The sequence below is a fragment of the Thunnus albacares genome, chromosome 9, assembly GCF_914725855.1.
Source record: "Thunnus albacares chromosome 9, fThuAlb1.1, whole genome shotgun sequence".
Lineage (NCBI taxonomy): Eukaryota > Metazoa > Chordata > Actinopteri > Scombriformes > Scombridae > Thunnus > Thunnus albacares.
The window spans coordinates 30659410-30674434 of record NC_058114.1 but is presented as its reverse complement, the minus strand read 5'-3'; the positions used below and the strand labels follow the sequence as shown (position 1 = coordinate 30674434).

At 39.1% G+C, this 15025-nt stretch overlaps 1 protein-coding gene across 2 annotated transcripts in view; it reads right to left on the bottom strand.

The window, feature by feature from the left end:
* Positions 1-15025, bottom strand: part of tbl1xr1a (tbl1x receptor 1a) — a 51966-nt gene that overhangs the window by 19561 nt on the left and 17380 nt on the right. Inside the window, exons 2-3 of one of the 2 annotated variants that reach the window (XM_044360582.1) lie at positions 12173-12273; positions 10481-10546 (exon numbers count right to left, since the gene is read on the bottom strand). The gene's annotated coding sequence lies outside the window, so the exon portion shown is untranslated. The remainder of the gene's footprint in view (positions 1-10480; positions 10547-12172; positions 12274-15025) is intronic. The other variant, XM_044360581.1, reaches the window with a different exon arrangement.

Sequence of the window (15025 nt, the reverse complement as noted above, 5' to 3'; positions counted from 1 at the left end):
GACTGCCTTTTTTCACCTATGTAACAAAAATCAGGCACATCCTGTCTCAGAAAGATGCAGAAAAACTAGCCCATGCATTTGTTACTTCTAGGCTTTATTATTGTAATTTCTTATTATCAGGCTGCCCTAACAGGTCTCTAGATAAGTAGGTTTGGTATGGATGAGAAAACTAGAGCAGTAGTTTTCCTCTGTATAGCAGTTATTTCTCAAGTTGAACCAGCTGGTCCAGAATGCAGCTGCATGTGTACTGACAAAAACTAGAGAAATAGATCATATTTCTTCCATTTTAGCTTCACTGCATTGGCTTCCTGTAAAATCTTAATAGAATTTAAAATCCTTCTCTTCACCTACAAAGCTCTTAATGTTCAGGCACCATCATATCTTAAAGAGCTCATAGTACCCTATTACCCCACTAGAACACTGCGCTCCCATAATGCAGGTTTATTTGTGGTTCCTTGAGTCTACAAAAGTAGAACGGGAGGCAGAGCCTTCAATGATCAGGGTCTTCTCCTGTGGTACCATCTTCCAGATTCGGTCCGGAGGGGGGGGGGGGCGCAGACACCCTCTCTATGTTTAAGAGTAGGCTAAAAACATTCCTTTTTGATAAACCTTATAGTTAGGACTGGCCAGGCTGCCAGGGGACTTCCCGTGATGCACTGAGCTCCTCTCTCCTCCTCCCCCTCTCCATCTGTACGCATTCATGTACCATTAATGCATGTTACTAGCTCGACTTCTTCCCCAGGGTTTTTGTGCTTTCTTGTCTTGCAGGTTCTAAGGATCATGGTCACAGACTGCCTGGTTATGGATCGTGGGTTTCCTTGGGTCATGGCTGCAGACCCCGTGCTGCTGTTGTCCTGTTTGCCACCCACGCCTGCTATTACTGTTATTTTTAGTCATATTTATATTACTGTTATTGTTATTATTGTGCTTCTCTATTTCTCTCTCTCCCTCTCTTCCTCTTTCTCTCTTAACCCAACAAGTCAAGGCAGATGGACGCCCACCTAGAGCCTGGTTCTGCTTGAGGTTTCTTCCTGTTAAAGGGGAGTTTTTCCTTGCTGCTGTCACCAAGTGCTGCTCATGGAGGAATGTTGGGTGAGTTTTTTCTTGGTTTGTCACCAATCGCTTGTTCATGGGGGGAATGTTGGGTCTCTGTAAATTAAAGAGTACGGTCTAGACCTGCTCCATGTGAAAAGTGCCCTGAGATAACTTCTGTTGTAATTTAGCACTATATAAATACAACTGAATCAACTTGAATTGGTGTGCCGCAGGGAAGCGTCCTAGGTTCTTTGCTATTTGCAAATGTAATCTTTTTCTCTATGCGGACGACTCAGCTTTACTGGTTTCACTTATTTTATAAGATTGTGATGCTCATGTTAAAAAGCTATTCAACATATGTTTAATCTATTGCCTGATGTTTAATACATAGAAGATAATCTCCATTTAATTACAACCGCATTATTGGTCATAAAAATCACTATTAGGTACTTCCCTCAAATTATTCAGGCCTAAGTCAAATGGAACTTGAGGTCAATTAGTTTCCAATACAAATCTGCTTAATTCATTTATATTTTCGTGTATCATTATATTGACTGTTGCTGTAGTTGTTACTCAGACAGACATAAAATATTATTGAATGCGGTGAAACTGTGGAAATAATTATCTCATTTCTTGTTTTAACAAAGATAAATCTTAAAAACTAGAACAGACACTGAAACCACTGAACTGTCCAAATATATTTCTCTAGGGAGATTCATAATTTATGAATCAAACAAGACAGCAGCTGATTTCTTTGAGATGAGGGGGGGGGGGGGGCATAGTATTGCATAAAAATAAAGTAAAATCACTTGCTGTTGTGTTTGGCTGAAATGAAAACCTACAGACTGTTGAGTCACAGATCAGTCAGACCCTCTGCTTAAATCCCAGCAGACAGTAGCAGCACTGCCTGGGGATGACCAGAGATTTGTAAACAGTGAACTGCAGTTCCCTCCACCACCATCCCACTGCAGTGGTGCTGTGGAGCCACCAGCTACAGCCAGATCCTCTGTGTTGACAGTGTGGGAGAACAGTGGGGGGATGGGAGAGGAGAAGGGAATCTCTGTCTCTGCATTTCTTCCCTCCCTCCTCTCTCTCTCTCTCTCTCTCCCCTTGTGACTGCTGCCAGTGGCAAACTGGCCTGTACAGTAAATCTTAAATCAAGTCACAGCAAGAGAGGAAGGGAGGGAGGGAGAGAGAGAGAGAGACCAACAAAGACAAACAATCACACCAAAAGAAAAAATCGGGACATGACAATTACACACATGCAGCAGAAACTGTGCAGTAATGTGACACATTCCTGAGAATGCAATTCATACGGATGAGTGAGGGAACGTCTGTCCCTCTCAACATGAAATCAATATCACTAAGTAAATCACATTTGCCTTGTGTTATCAGCTGGTGTACATAATTCATTCACTTCAACACGGCTAATGACACATCCAATCAAAGGTTTTACCTAACTGTGATAAATACATCTTATCAATATGTGGTAATGTGCTACTAACTGTCACAGCAAATTTAACTATATAACTATTAACACATTTACTAATCATTTGTCACAACTAGGGCTGAAACTAACGATTGCTTTCATTATCAGTTAATCTGTCAATTATTTGTATGAATTTGTATGAAGTCATAAACCTTAACACCAACTTAAATCTGGTAGCCTGTAGGCCAACGTTCAGTCACTGCTCATAGCAATTAAAGACACTGCAAAGCATTACACTGTAAAGTACAGTCAATTAGGCCTGCAACTAACAGTTATTTTAATTATTCATTAATCTGTTGATTATTTTCTAGACTGATCAATTAGGCGTTTGGTCTATAAAATGTCAAGAAATAGTGCTCCAGATGTAACCTCAAACATCTTGTTTAGTCCTGACCAACAGTCCACAACCCAGAGATGTTCAGTTTACTCTGATAAAAGGAGAAAAAAACTCACATTTAAGAAGCTGGAGTGAAAGGATTTTATCTTTTGTTTCTTTAAAAAACAACACTAAAACAAATAATCTATTATCAAAATAGTTGGTCATTAATTTTCAGTCGACTGACTAATTGATTAAATCAACTATTTCTGGAAGCTGTAAAGTAAATGAGTTACTTTGCTGAGCCTCGATGGACAAATTAACTGTGCAATGACCGTGTAGTAACACTGGTTAAGTACACATTCTTGATTGCTATTCTTATTTTTCCCCAAAAGAAATCACCGCTTTACAGCTTATGTTCCCTACTGCTGTATTATATAAACAGAAACTGTTACACCAGTGCTACGTGTACATCGCAGCATCCTGACATTGTGTGGGCATATTTCTTTTAACTTACTTAACTCTGTATTTGTAGCAGTATGTGAATGGCCATTTTGTTTTAAAATAACAAAGGCATTGCTTGTGTTAATAACAGAAGCTGTTGACTTTACTGGAACAGTCTGACCCCTTTATTCTATTAATGTCACAGCCTGTATGTGTAAAAAGGCCTCTTTAGATGGCAGGTGCATGCCCTGAAACACACTCCCTCACACACTGCCATACCATACTGATGTGCCGCGTTGCATCATGTGTGTTCCTTTGTCTCTGCAGGTCTGTGATGATGATAACCATCATTTAGGTTTCATGTCTTTTAAAAGCTTTGTTTGATTTATACATAAAGGACACCAAAGTTGTGATGTCTGCTGCTCTAATACCGTTTTGATTTGATTTATTTTAAAAAAATCTGTCTGAGAGCTGTTGCTTTGGGTCTATTCCTTAAAATGCCGCCAAAACCAGGCAGTATTTATACACTGATACTGATATCAATATTCAGAGGTTTACAAAAATTGGAACAATATTTTGATCTTTAGTCATTTTAAAACAAACGTAACCTAAAATCTTGATACAGATTCCTTAGATTTTATTTCTCTTTATTATGACCAAGACACACACTCCATCTATATACACATGACACACACGCTGTCAACTGAGGCTGCAACTAACACTTATAACCATTATCAATGAATCTGATGACTAGTTTCTCAATTAATCATTTGGTCCATAAAATTTCAGAAAATGGTGAAAAAGCCCTCAATATTTTCCTAAATCCCTGCGTGACGAAGTAAAATTGCCAGTTTTATCTGACCAATAGTCCAGTCTATACCCCAAAGCAGTGTTTCCTCTATATTCATTCTGCAGCAGCCGCTGTGGGCTATTAATGATTTTCACTGACACACTGTGCGATCACAATAACACCCTAAGTTATCATGGAATTGTTTGGAGTCATTGATTAGTGTCTTTGTGTTCATCAGGTACTGTTGCTCCATTCAGCTGACACATAATCAGACTAACATACCTTGATTTTCACTTGAAGAAAAAAGGCACTGATACTGCAAACCACGCTGATGAGCCACCCTACATCACAGCAGAGGTGATATATGGAATCATGGAAATATCACCAGATGATTTCTTCTAACTACAAAAGCAATTTATTAGCCACATGATTTTACTCAACTGCCAGGCTGCCACCACCTGCACATCATCTCCATTCAGCACATTTATGTGTCAGTCTGCCATTGGGTCCTCCAGCAAGAATCTACGGAAGAAGGGCGCTTATTTCCTATCTATTCATTATTCTATGGGCCATAAGTATTTAAACCCAGCAAGACTTGTCTAAGTAGACTGACTGCATATTAGACACACAGCATTGTAAACTAGAAAATGTCATACATGCAATGACTTCTATCACCAATGTTATCACACAAATACTATCATATACCGCATATCCTGGTGAAATGTCAGGAGGGTATGAAAAAATAGATACCACCCAAGCCTAATTAAAATAAAATCCATTTTCTGTCAATCGATTAATCAGATCATGTTTTCAGCTGCTGTATACTGTAAACAAAGGCCAGAGATGGTTCACTGTCAGCGTGCAACAATCCATGGCTTTGAATAAAACCCTGACAAAAGAATTGTTATGTGCAAAACACCAACCTTCTAATTCATTTAAGAAGGCAGTGTGGTTGCTGATGTTCATTATTATCATCATTAAGAAACGACAACGCTAATGTCAGCAGCACACCTCATTTTGCACTGTTGAAAATGACGTATTGAAACCTTACAAGGTATGAAAGGTATGTAAAGCTTTCATACTAAATGACAGCACTGTAAACCCAAGTACAAACGTTTTGTTATTCCACAGTGCAGTTGTGCAAGATGCAATGACAACAGACACAAACTACAATCTGCAGGGTTACCGGTCTCTTGGAGTGACAGATTGCATTGGCAAGCCAAGCTCTGCCTCACATGGCCTATGAGAGGTCAGTGAGGCTAGCTGTCTGTCGGTGACAGATGGTAGCATGTAGGCCTTGCCAGCTAGCTTCGCTTGACGGGCAGTTAAACCTGCTCTAGGCAGCTCGTGTCAATCTGAATGCAGCAGGTCAGTGAGGGCCACTGAATCAGAGGTTGTTATCTCGCTGCGAGCTGCCGTGCCGGCTTGGATTAGTAGACCTTGCCGAAGTCCGAATCCCAATCACTTTAAGAAGAAGGTCAAGTCTGTTGCACATATCAGAAGCAAGTCGTGGTTATTGCCTGCTTTGTAATTCTCACAGTGAGACCGGATCTGACAGTGACTACAGCACAGGTGCAAGTGGACGTGCACTAAAAAGCACAACCATCGTGTCTAGTGTTAGAGGAGTGCACCAGTTAATGTCATGTCAAACACATTTGATAATAGGAACACTGCACCATTGACGTGACATCAAAGTGCAACTTTTCTATTGTCAACCGCAGTGTCAGTGTTTCCATCGTCAGACACAAGATCAAGGGTGCAACGAGTTTCTATCATCAAACACTTCAACGTGGGTATATTGAATGTTCGGCGGCTCCTCTGGAGCATCTTTCGCGCTGAGTTCTCACTCATGGGGCTCTCATGAGTCTTATGCATGCCTCCCACAGCTAGCATCCAGGCTAACAAGCTAACCTGGCACCCAACCCTCATAACGGAGAAAACATTGTTTCCTGTCACAACACAATTTAAAGTGATTATGTGTTCATCAGCTGCTCCATTCAGGTGACAAATAATCAGACTAACATACCTCGATTTTCATAAAAAACAAAAACAAAACAAAACAAAAAAACGCATAAATAATATCGCATCGACCGCACACCGCCCTGTTGAGCCACCCTGAATCCCTACTAACACTACGGGGTTGTGGCTTCACCCTGACTTTGGGAGGATGAGTAAATGGCTGTTAAAATCCCTTCACTATGAGCTTCATTTTACCAATGATATTTTGTGATTATTATTTGTTATGGTGCACAGTGAGATCACTCATAAAATGTGAAGGGTTACTTCAGGCCATAGTGCTTATTCATGCTAATATCTGAGTGTACTGTGTATTGACGCATTTTCTTTGATTACAAAATAGTGCAATATTGTGTTGCATCATTACAAATTCACTGATATATATTCAATTCATTCAATGTATTATTACATTTTGAATACTTATTTTATTTATCCACCACATGATTAGATACTTTTTCCAATGACAAAATGTGCTTAAGTCATAAAACACAGAATTCAGATTCAGAAAAATTAAAAAAGAATTTGGGAAAAAAAATCAAATGAAATCTGGAAAAAATTAAAATAGATTTCATATATTAATACAGCATCTCATCACACCCGACAGATGCGACTAACTTTAATCTGTACAGAGTTTCTCCGGGCTTTACACATCACAGATTAAAGTCTTTCTGTTGTTTTGAGTGGTTTCGTTGTAGTAAGCCGTTAATCCACATATCCTTACCTAAGAACCAGGAGAGCATGTATTTCTAGTAACAGACTGAAGAAGCGGAGGTAGTGCGACAGACAAACGGGATGAGCCTATTTATTGACAGCAGGGGATATTAGGAAGCTACCATGGGTAGGCGTGAGTAAGGCTGGAGTGTGTGTTAACTCTGTTACTTGTGCAAGCACCCAATGACCTGCTTGTGCGCCATAGATACTTTTATACACACAAATACGGATTACTTTGAAAACAGTTAATAGCATCCAGCTTTTGCGTCTCATACACAGGATGTTAAGTGAGCCATCAGGTGGAGGAGAGAGTAGCCTTGCTGACTTTATAAACTCCACCTGTTTCAGGATCACTTTGTTATTTCCAAGTGTTTTAAGTGATTAAATCATTTACTTGACTGCAAAACTTCATGTACCTCCTTTATCATTGTCACAACTAATGTTCTGCTGTCGAACTGCAGTTAAAAATGAATGAAAAGTAACCAAAATGATTCCTGCCAGTCACATGAGTGATGAAGAGTATTTTTTTATTTCTTCAGAGCTGACTGAATCTGCCAAATTATTCTCAATTAGTTGATTAATCGTTTGGTCATTGTTTTGGTCAATAAACGTCATCAATAAAAAATGGTTTCCACAGTCCAATACCCAAAGATTGTGTGAACGTACTACAATATAACATTGGAGAAGCTGCGAGCTGAGGATGTTTGACATTTCTACGTGAAAAAAAATGACAAACGATTAATCGATTATCCAAATAATTGCTGATTTACTGTCTGTGAAATTGATTCCTCATGCATCATGCAGATTGTCTCTACTGTACCATGTGGCATTTGTAGACCCGACTGAAAGGATAAGAAAGAAATGCACAGAAGTCAGTGAGTTAGTGGTGCACTATTTGTACTACACACGTAGTAGCATTTATATTTAAATCTATTGGAATTACTTCAATCAACTCAGTCATGATGACTTTGAGGAGTCACTGACAGCTCTAACAACCTGCTGCCAAGTAAACCCTGGTCTGATGCAGTGGTGGGTGAATGTGTCGCCCAGATGCCATCATATTTTATTTCATTTAACATAAATTATCATTGTTATTGTGATATCTAAGCTCCAAAGTGATGAAGTCTGTGTCTCTGCCAGAGATCGGACAAATGGAAATAGAACAGTAGCACCTCTAATATCACCGTCGATATCACCAAGGCCTTTTGTGTATTTAACCATGAACTAACTCCTCTCCTCTCTCTTCCTCTTCTTCTTCTCTCTCACACTAAAAAGGTTTTGAGCATCAAGGTTAACCAGGGTTGTGGAATTTCAGTCTTTCTTGAAGACACATTGGAGGAAACATGTCTGACATATTTGTGGTGTATTTGGAGAATGACGGTACGTTCTAGAAAAGCCGTAGCATACAGGCTCGTTTCTAAGCAAACTGCTCCACTGAATCAATACCGTGGGTTGAATCATTTTAAAACAAAAGACCTCTTTCTCCTTTTGTTGCATATGACAGCCTTGTGGGAGCAGCACAGTTTTCCTCAAGACTGCATCAATAAAAAATGAAAAAAAAAAAAACAATACTACAATCAGATGTTTCCCAAAACACTTTGCACAGCTCAGTCTAGATCGGACACCCTGTAGCCTTTCACTATAAACTAACACAGGAAAAAATCAAGGCTCTGGAATGCTATTCTGTCATTATCATACAATTGTTTGTGTTGCTCCTGGGCTCATGGAAAACATTTCACCAGTGTGAAACAACACAAGGAGTCAGAGGGAAATTTAAGACAAAGTTGAGGCTGAAAGGATTCTGCAGGGCACAAACAAATGGGGTGTGTTGTTTGTCTTTGACTCCTGTCCTACCAACTCTCTTTCAAAGTCGGTAATTGCTCAGTATAAAGCTAATCCAAAGCAAGCTGAGCTATGTGGCTTCCTTGGCACAAAACACACTAAATAACACATTTATGAAACCAATACGCTCCTCCTCAGTGTCTGTTACACATGAAGATTACAGTAGCTAATTATTTCAATGAATATATACTGTAATCATGTGCTATATGCAAAATGACATTACATACATTTGACTAGTTATTATTACATTGAACTGCGTCATCAAATCACCCTCGCATTTTTACAGATCTCACTGTTTGAAACCAAATCTCGGCCAGTTTTCTTTTAAAATACTGTAAAATTCTCCCTGTAAAGTATTGTACTTTATTTTGAAAAAGTACAACATTTAGAGCCCATCATCAGCTAGTGCCAATTTACCTTTTCAATATTAAATGACATGGGTTGGTGCAAAAAAATCTTGATTGAGACATGCCCAAAAAGAAAAGAGAAGCTTGCAGTGTAAAAGGCTTTTTCTATGAGACTATTTAATTGTTATTTTTGTACTGTTTCTTCCTAATGAGAACGGCACCTAACTGACACAGCGCTTTTAAATCATCTTCATAGTTATGAGCTGCTTGCAAGTAGCACACAATAGTGTTTCTGGCCAAATTCTTGGTTTCTGGTGCTGACTGGTCTGAAAATGAGAACCATGCGCCAGAGCTTATAGGCTTTTTGGGTAAATAAACACACATACACTGGATGACTAAGAACTACAGTGCTGACTTACAGCATCATGAATGAAATAAACAAACAGAGCTGAGGGCTCTGCAGTGAAGAAAACAAAGCCGTGCAATCAGCCTGACCTGACATTAACACAGCTAGTTGCCAAAACGGGTGAGAGCAGTAGCGTAGCTGTCACAACACATCTCGGTTCAGCCAGAAAACCAAATGAACAATGTCAGTAAGTCAGACAGAAAGTCCTTGAGTATCTCGATGAAAACAAACATGACCATCACCCAGCAGACTGACAGCCTCTATGGGTCCTCTCCTGCCTTTGCGAGGTGGAGTTAGCAAGAAAAACCAGTACAACACATCTGATGGAAATGCAACTGAAGCTTACAACATTTCTGGCCGTTGCTGATGGTGAAAAGACTGTTTCTTCTCCTCAGAAAAATATAAAACACTGGGGAGGGGGAGTGGAACAGGAAGCAACAGTGTTTACGGGAAATGTGGTTTCAATGTAGGGAAGCAGTGGCACACCACTGGCGCATGATAGAGACTACCAGTCAACTTAATCAACAATGTGTTTTTGTATTGATCCTTGTCAAACATCAGAGCTGAAATGCACTGAACTACATTAGATTGTATAGGTGTTGAAGATCTTGTGTCAAACCCCTTTACATTTCATCTTCATCCTGCAACATGACCCTCCAGTACAATGAACTCATATCTGTGTTGAATTCCTCCATCTGGAATACATGACAATCTGAGAGCTATCATTTATTAAGTCCTGTTATCAGCAACCGCTCAGTAACTCAAGCAAACAACCCATTCACAAATAACATGGAATAAAAGCCATTGACATGCTAATGCAATTAAAGACAAATTTAATGGCAACACCACCTACTAAAGTTTCTCTAGTAAAACTTCAACTAGAACTGATATCAATTGGGAACAAATGACGGTTCCATCAGAGGCCGTTAATTAGAGAACATTAGAACAAGTTGCGTCGTCTTTTGAGAGTTGTGCCTATTTCACATTTTCATGTCCAGGGTTCAGAAAACAAACTGCTGGTGAGATATGACGCTAAAGGGAGGTAGAAACATGTTACAGCCCAACCTGGCTGTAAGTCACTCACCACAGTAGTAAGTCTGTATGCACCACCAGTACGTTCAGTGACGGCCTTGTACCATGGGCTCAGAACCTGCAATGACAAGAGGCAGAGGACTCAGTAAGAGGATTTTAAATTGGATCAAAATTATATCATGTAAAAAAAAAAAAGAGTTCTAAAAGCTCATTTACATAAATTTTATCTAAACACACAGTACATTTCAGAGTTTCTATGCTCAGTATATGTATAATATCTGTGAAGAGATCAAGCAAAACATAAACCATTTGTCACAGACTCCCAAACGCAACTGAGATTGTTATAGTAATAAGCCCCATTAAACCCATAAACACAACTTTAAACAGTGCTTAGATATTTATTTTTATATGCCATTTTAATTGCAAATGCATAAATTATCACAGAACTTTAAGCTACTGAACACCACATACTGTTAATACTGTACTTAGGAAGAGCTTTGCCTACATTTTTATGACATGAACAGATAGATTAGGAAAGAAATTAAATACTGATACAAAATATAAGTCTGTGTTTTCTTTCAAATGTAGTACATTCTTTACACAGCACAAATGTTGCAGGAAAATGTCTATATTACAGGTATCTTTGAGATTTTTTTTTTGACCTCTAGTGGTGCTATGGTTTTGATGAGCAGGTCAATTGAGTTGATTGGTCAATCAGAAGAAAGTTATTGGTGAATATTTCGATTATTAATTGGCAATAATCGTTTTCATTCTCTAACTCTCTATTCTTTGTCTGATGTGAAAACAAGCAGTGTGGTGGCATCATCTTAGGTTTGAGAAGACAATTTCTCACTATTTTTTGATATTTTATAGACCGAATGAATAATTGAGAAAAAATTTGGTGGATGAATCAGTAATGAAAACAATTGCTACATGCAGCCCTAATGCGTACAATGTGATACACATTCCTGCTTTTCACACGATTCCATTGATGATAAAAGGCGAGAAGGACGCAGAGTGCTAGCTAGCAAACACATATGTAAATAATGCTCTTCAAAAGAATATCTTTTCTTTTTTTTTTTTTTTCATTCATGGTTTTACGAGGAAGGAAATGCATGTTTGTCATGCCTAAACAATTCACACAATGCATTTTGGAAACAAGTACTGAGTATAATTGTGTTTATTCAGAAGACCACTCAGAGGACCAGGCATTTTTCAAGACACTCAGCACCATCTTGCCTGTGTAACAATGAAAGAAGGTTTCAATTATCTGTCAAATACTGGTGAAATTCATCAGAATTCCTGCCTAATCCTAATGACCTGAAAGAGAGAAAGCCCAAAGCTTTAGCCAGCAGTACACGGGGACTGAATGGTCAGACCATGTGACTGACACTCATTCAGAAGTCTGAACAATGGTTCACCTCTTCAGTGTGAGGACAGGGAGACAACAACCCATCATTAGAGCGCGTTCACTGCTGACATTTACAACCAGTGGCCATCATGAAAGCAAAACCTGTGTAATGTAAAGCAATGCAATCTACACCACCTCTGAGAAGCCTATATTGTTCCATTTTCGTTCAGACTGTTAAACTCTGTGGAAATTATTAAGGGTGCAGACTGAGGCAGTGCTAAGTGTGTTGGATTGCATAATACTGTGAAGTGCACTAGAAATAACTGAACATGAAGAACTCTCTTCCAGGCTTCCTTCTCCTGCCTCATTGCTTTCTTTCCTATTTTCCCTGACCTTGATTCCTTTTGCTCCTCTTTCCTTTACTCATCCTTTCCCTCTATTCCTGTCTTTCCCTTCTCCTGTCTCACTCAGTGCTGGTGAGGCTGTGGCAGAGGCTGCAGAGTGAAGGGAGAGATAATGTTACCAAAAATAAGGCAGGAGTAGTCTGGGTGTGGCTAGAAGAACGCAGAAGTGCTGAAGGTTGCTGAGGGTTTGCTGGAGGACACGGCCCTGGCATGGCAGGAATGAGGTTTGTAAGCTCCACAAAGCTTTAAAGATAGTTATTTCTTCCATTGAACATAAAATATGAAACACCTGTGCTTTTAGCCGTAGCAGTGACATGGCCCTCGGGAAAACAGACGGAAATATCTCAGCAGCTAACTGGCATTTTGTACATTCATGGTCGACAAAGGATCTATACTAATGACCTGATGATGATTACTGAAGACTAATATGAACAACCTACTCCCTAACCCTGCTTCATAGAATGCACTGTACTTTTTTCCTTTTCTTTTCTTTCCTTTCTTTTTTTTTTTTTTTTTAGGATTACTCAATTACCAACTGGGTTAACTTGAAGTGGACTCCAGGAGTAAATAAATAAAGTCAACATGGGAAAAAACCTCAGCTTGGTACTTTACTTTGACTTATTGAGATTAGAGAACTGGCACACCAGCCAGACATGTAAGTATGTTAGCATTGGAACAATATCAACAATGAGTACAAGTCAAGGGGGTGGATTGGTAGATGAGGGGAACCAAGGGTGTGTGTAACAACAGGTTGACATGGAGCTCAAGCCTCGTATCAGTCAGGCTCTTGATTCTCAAAAGCTGTTGTACCCAGAGCAAAACATTTTACAATTCAGAGAGGATCTGAAATGGTTTGAGTTCCACGTTTAATAGCCTGAGCCCATACTGATCCATTTAAAATACCTTGATAACATCAAAAACTGACCAGCCTGAGAGATATTTGTAATACAAAGCACCTTCACATTCACAGTCAGTACAATTGGGCTGATACACTAACCCACTGATTGCTTAGGTAGGACGTCCTTATGTTTGTATTATTGACTGTACTTTAGTTACAAACTTTTTCAATTATTTGCACATGTTCCATCTGGCCCAAAAACGTGTGAACGAGTATAAGCCCTCAGGTTTGCGCAAGTCGTTCCAACATGTTTGGTGGGAGTCCAGAAATACACCAAGAAAAGTCACCAATACAGCTGGATTTGTTCTGCTGTTAGTCTTTTTCATTATGCAGCTTTGTTGTTTCTTGATACTGCTCTTTAAAGCATAAGTCCAGTTTATTGAAACCGTGGCTTTGGCCATCATTTCTGTTAGTTATGATAACGTTGTGCTCACCAAAGTAATTACTGAGATCTGGGAACACCGCGTAGATAAGACTGATTCCACTCTCCAGTCTGTATGGTAAATATAAGGCTACATCCAGAAGCCAGTTAGCTTAGCGCAAAGACTGGAAACAGAGAAACAGACAGCCTGGCTCTGTCTAAAGAAAATAAAATCCACCTACCAGCAGCTCAAAAGCTCACTAATTAACACGTTATATCTTTATTTATAAGTGTAAAAACATGGGGGGGTTGTGTGCCAGACTATTTTATGGCTGTGTGCTCCGTTGGTTGCATGGGAACCTTGCAGTGATGATAAGAATCCATTGAGAATTTTGCAGGTGATTATAGATCAATTATTTATTTTTTTTTGCTTTGTTCACACAGTTGTTAGAGTTTCAAATAAAAAGTGAGTGCTACAACAGCAGCATGCAACAACATTCAGCTTTAGTTTAATATTCAGTATGAGAATTCATAAAATTGCATTCATATTACACTTTACAGATTAACATAACAATTAGCTTCTGTCTTGCTCACTGGCTTTGCATTAGGCAAGTTATGAAGCTGCCACACACATCTCTCATTCTTTTTTAAACAGTCAGTTTTGTCCATGAGAGACACAATAACACAACTGTAGCATCACACCTTCCAACAGACAATATCACTGCTCCTTTGTATATAAAAAAGGAGCTCATGGACCACAGGCTTTTGACTTCACAACAATACTACATCTTTGGTCATGTCACTAAGTACAAGTTAACACAACAAATCCATGATGAGATCAGCCTTCTTTTTATACTGGCTGATCCAAGGCCATAGCAGACAAGCTCAACCACAGCATAGGTCCTTTAGATTTAACCCTGGATTACAGATAAACATATCAACCTCTGATGCAACACAGAGCCCCGACTATCCCTGATAATAATGCAATACATCAGAGCGCTGCGAGGATCCCGTGACATTTAACCGGAGTTAAACACACCTCTGCTTTCTCCTTCTCATGAAGTACACAAGCGACACATCATCAGAGAAAATAAAACCCTACCTAGTAAAATATTCAATCCAACTCACTGAGATACTCTGAAATGGTTTATTTTGGAAATCCATAATGCAATAATACTAAAGTATGAAAGATGGCATCCGTGTGATCTTTTATTATGTCATCTGGTGCTCATAATTAGCTCACTGGTATGTTACATCAGCTGTACAAATTTCACAGGGTCTGCTGTCAGATCTACAGAAGTTGTGCCACTCTTGCTAAATATAAATGTAGTAACTACTTCTATGCAGTTAGAGAGAAACTTAATTGTGTCTGTCTAATCAACTTTCCAAATCCAAAAACAGAAGAGTCAAAGTGTAAGGAATTCATTACACAGTTCTCGTTATGTGAGATATCAACACAAGTTTTCAGTATTTCAGTATTCAGTCTGTCCGTCTCCTCTCAAATACTGTTTGTATTTATAATGTCGACCAATAGTGTTAGGACTGACTAGCTACCCTGCAACAATATAACAACAATACTGCAT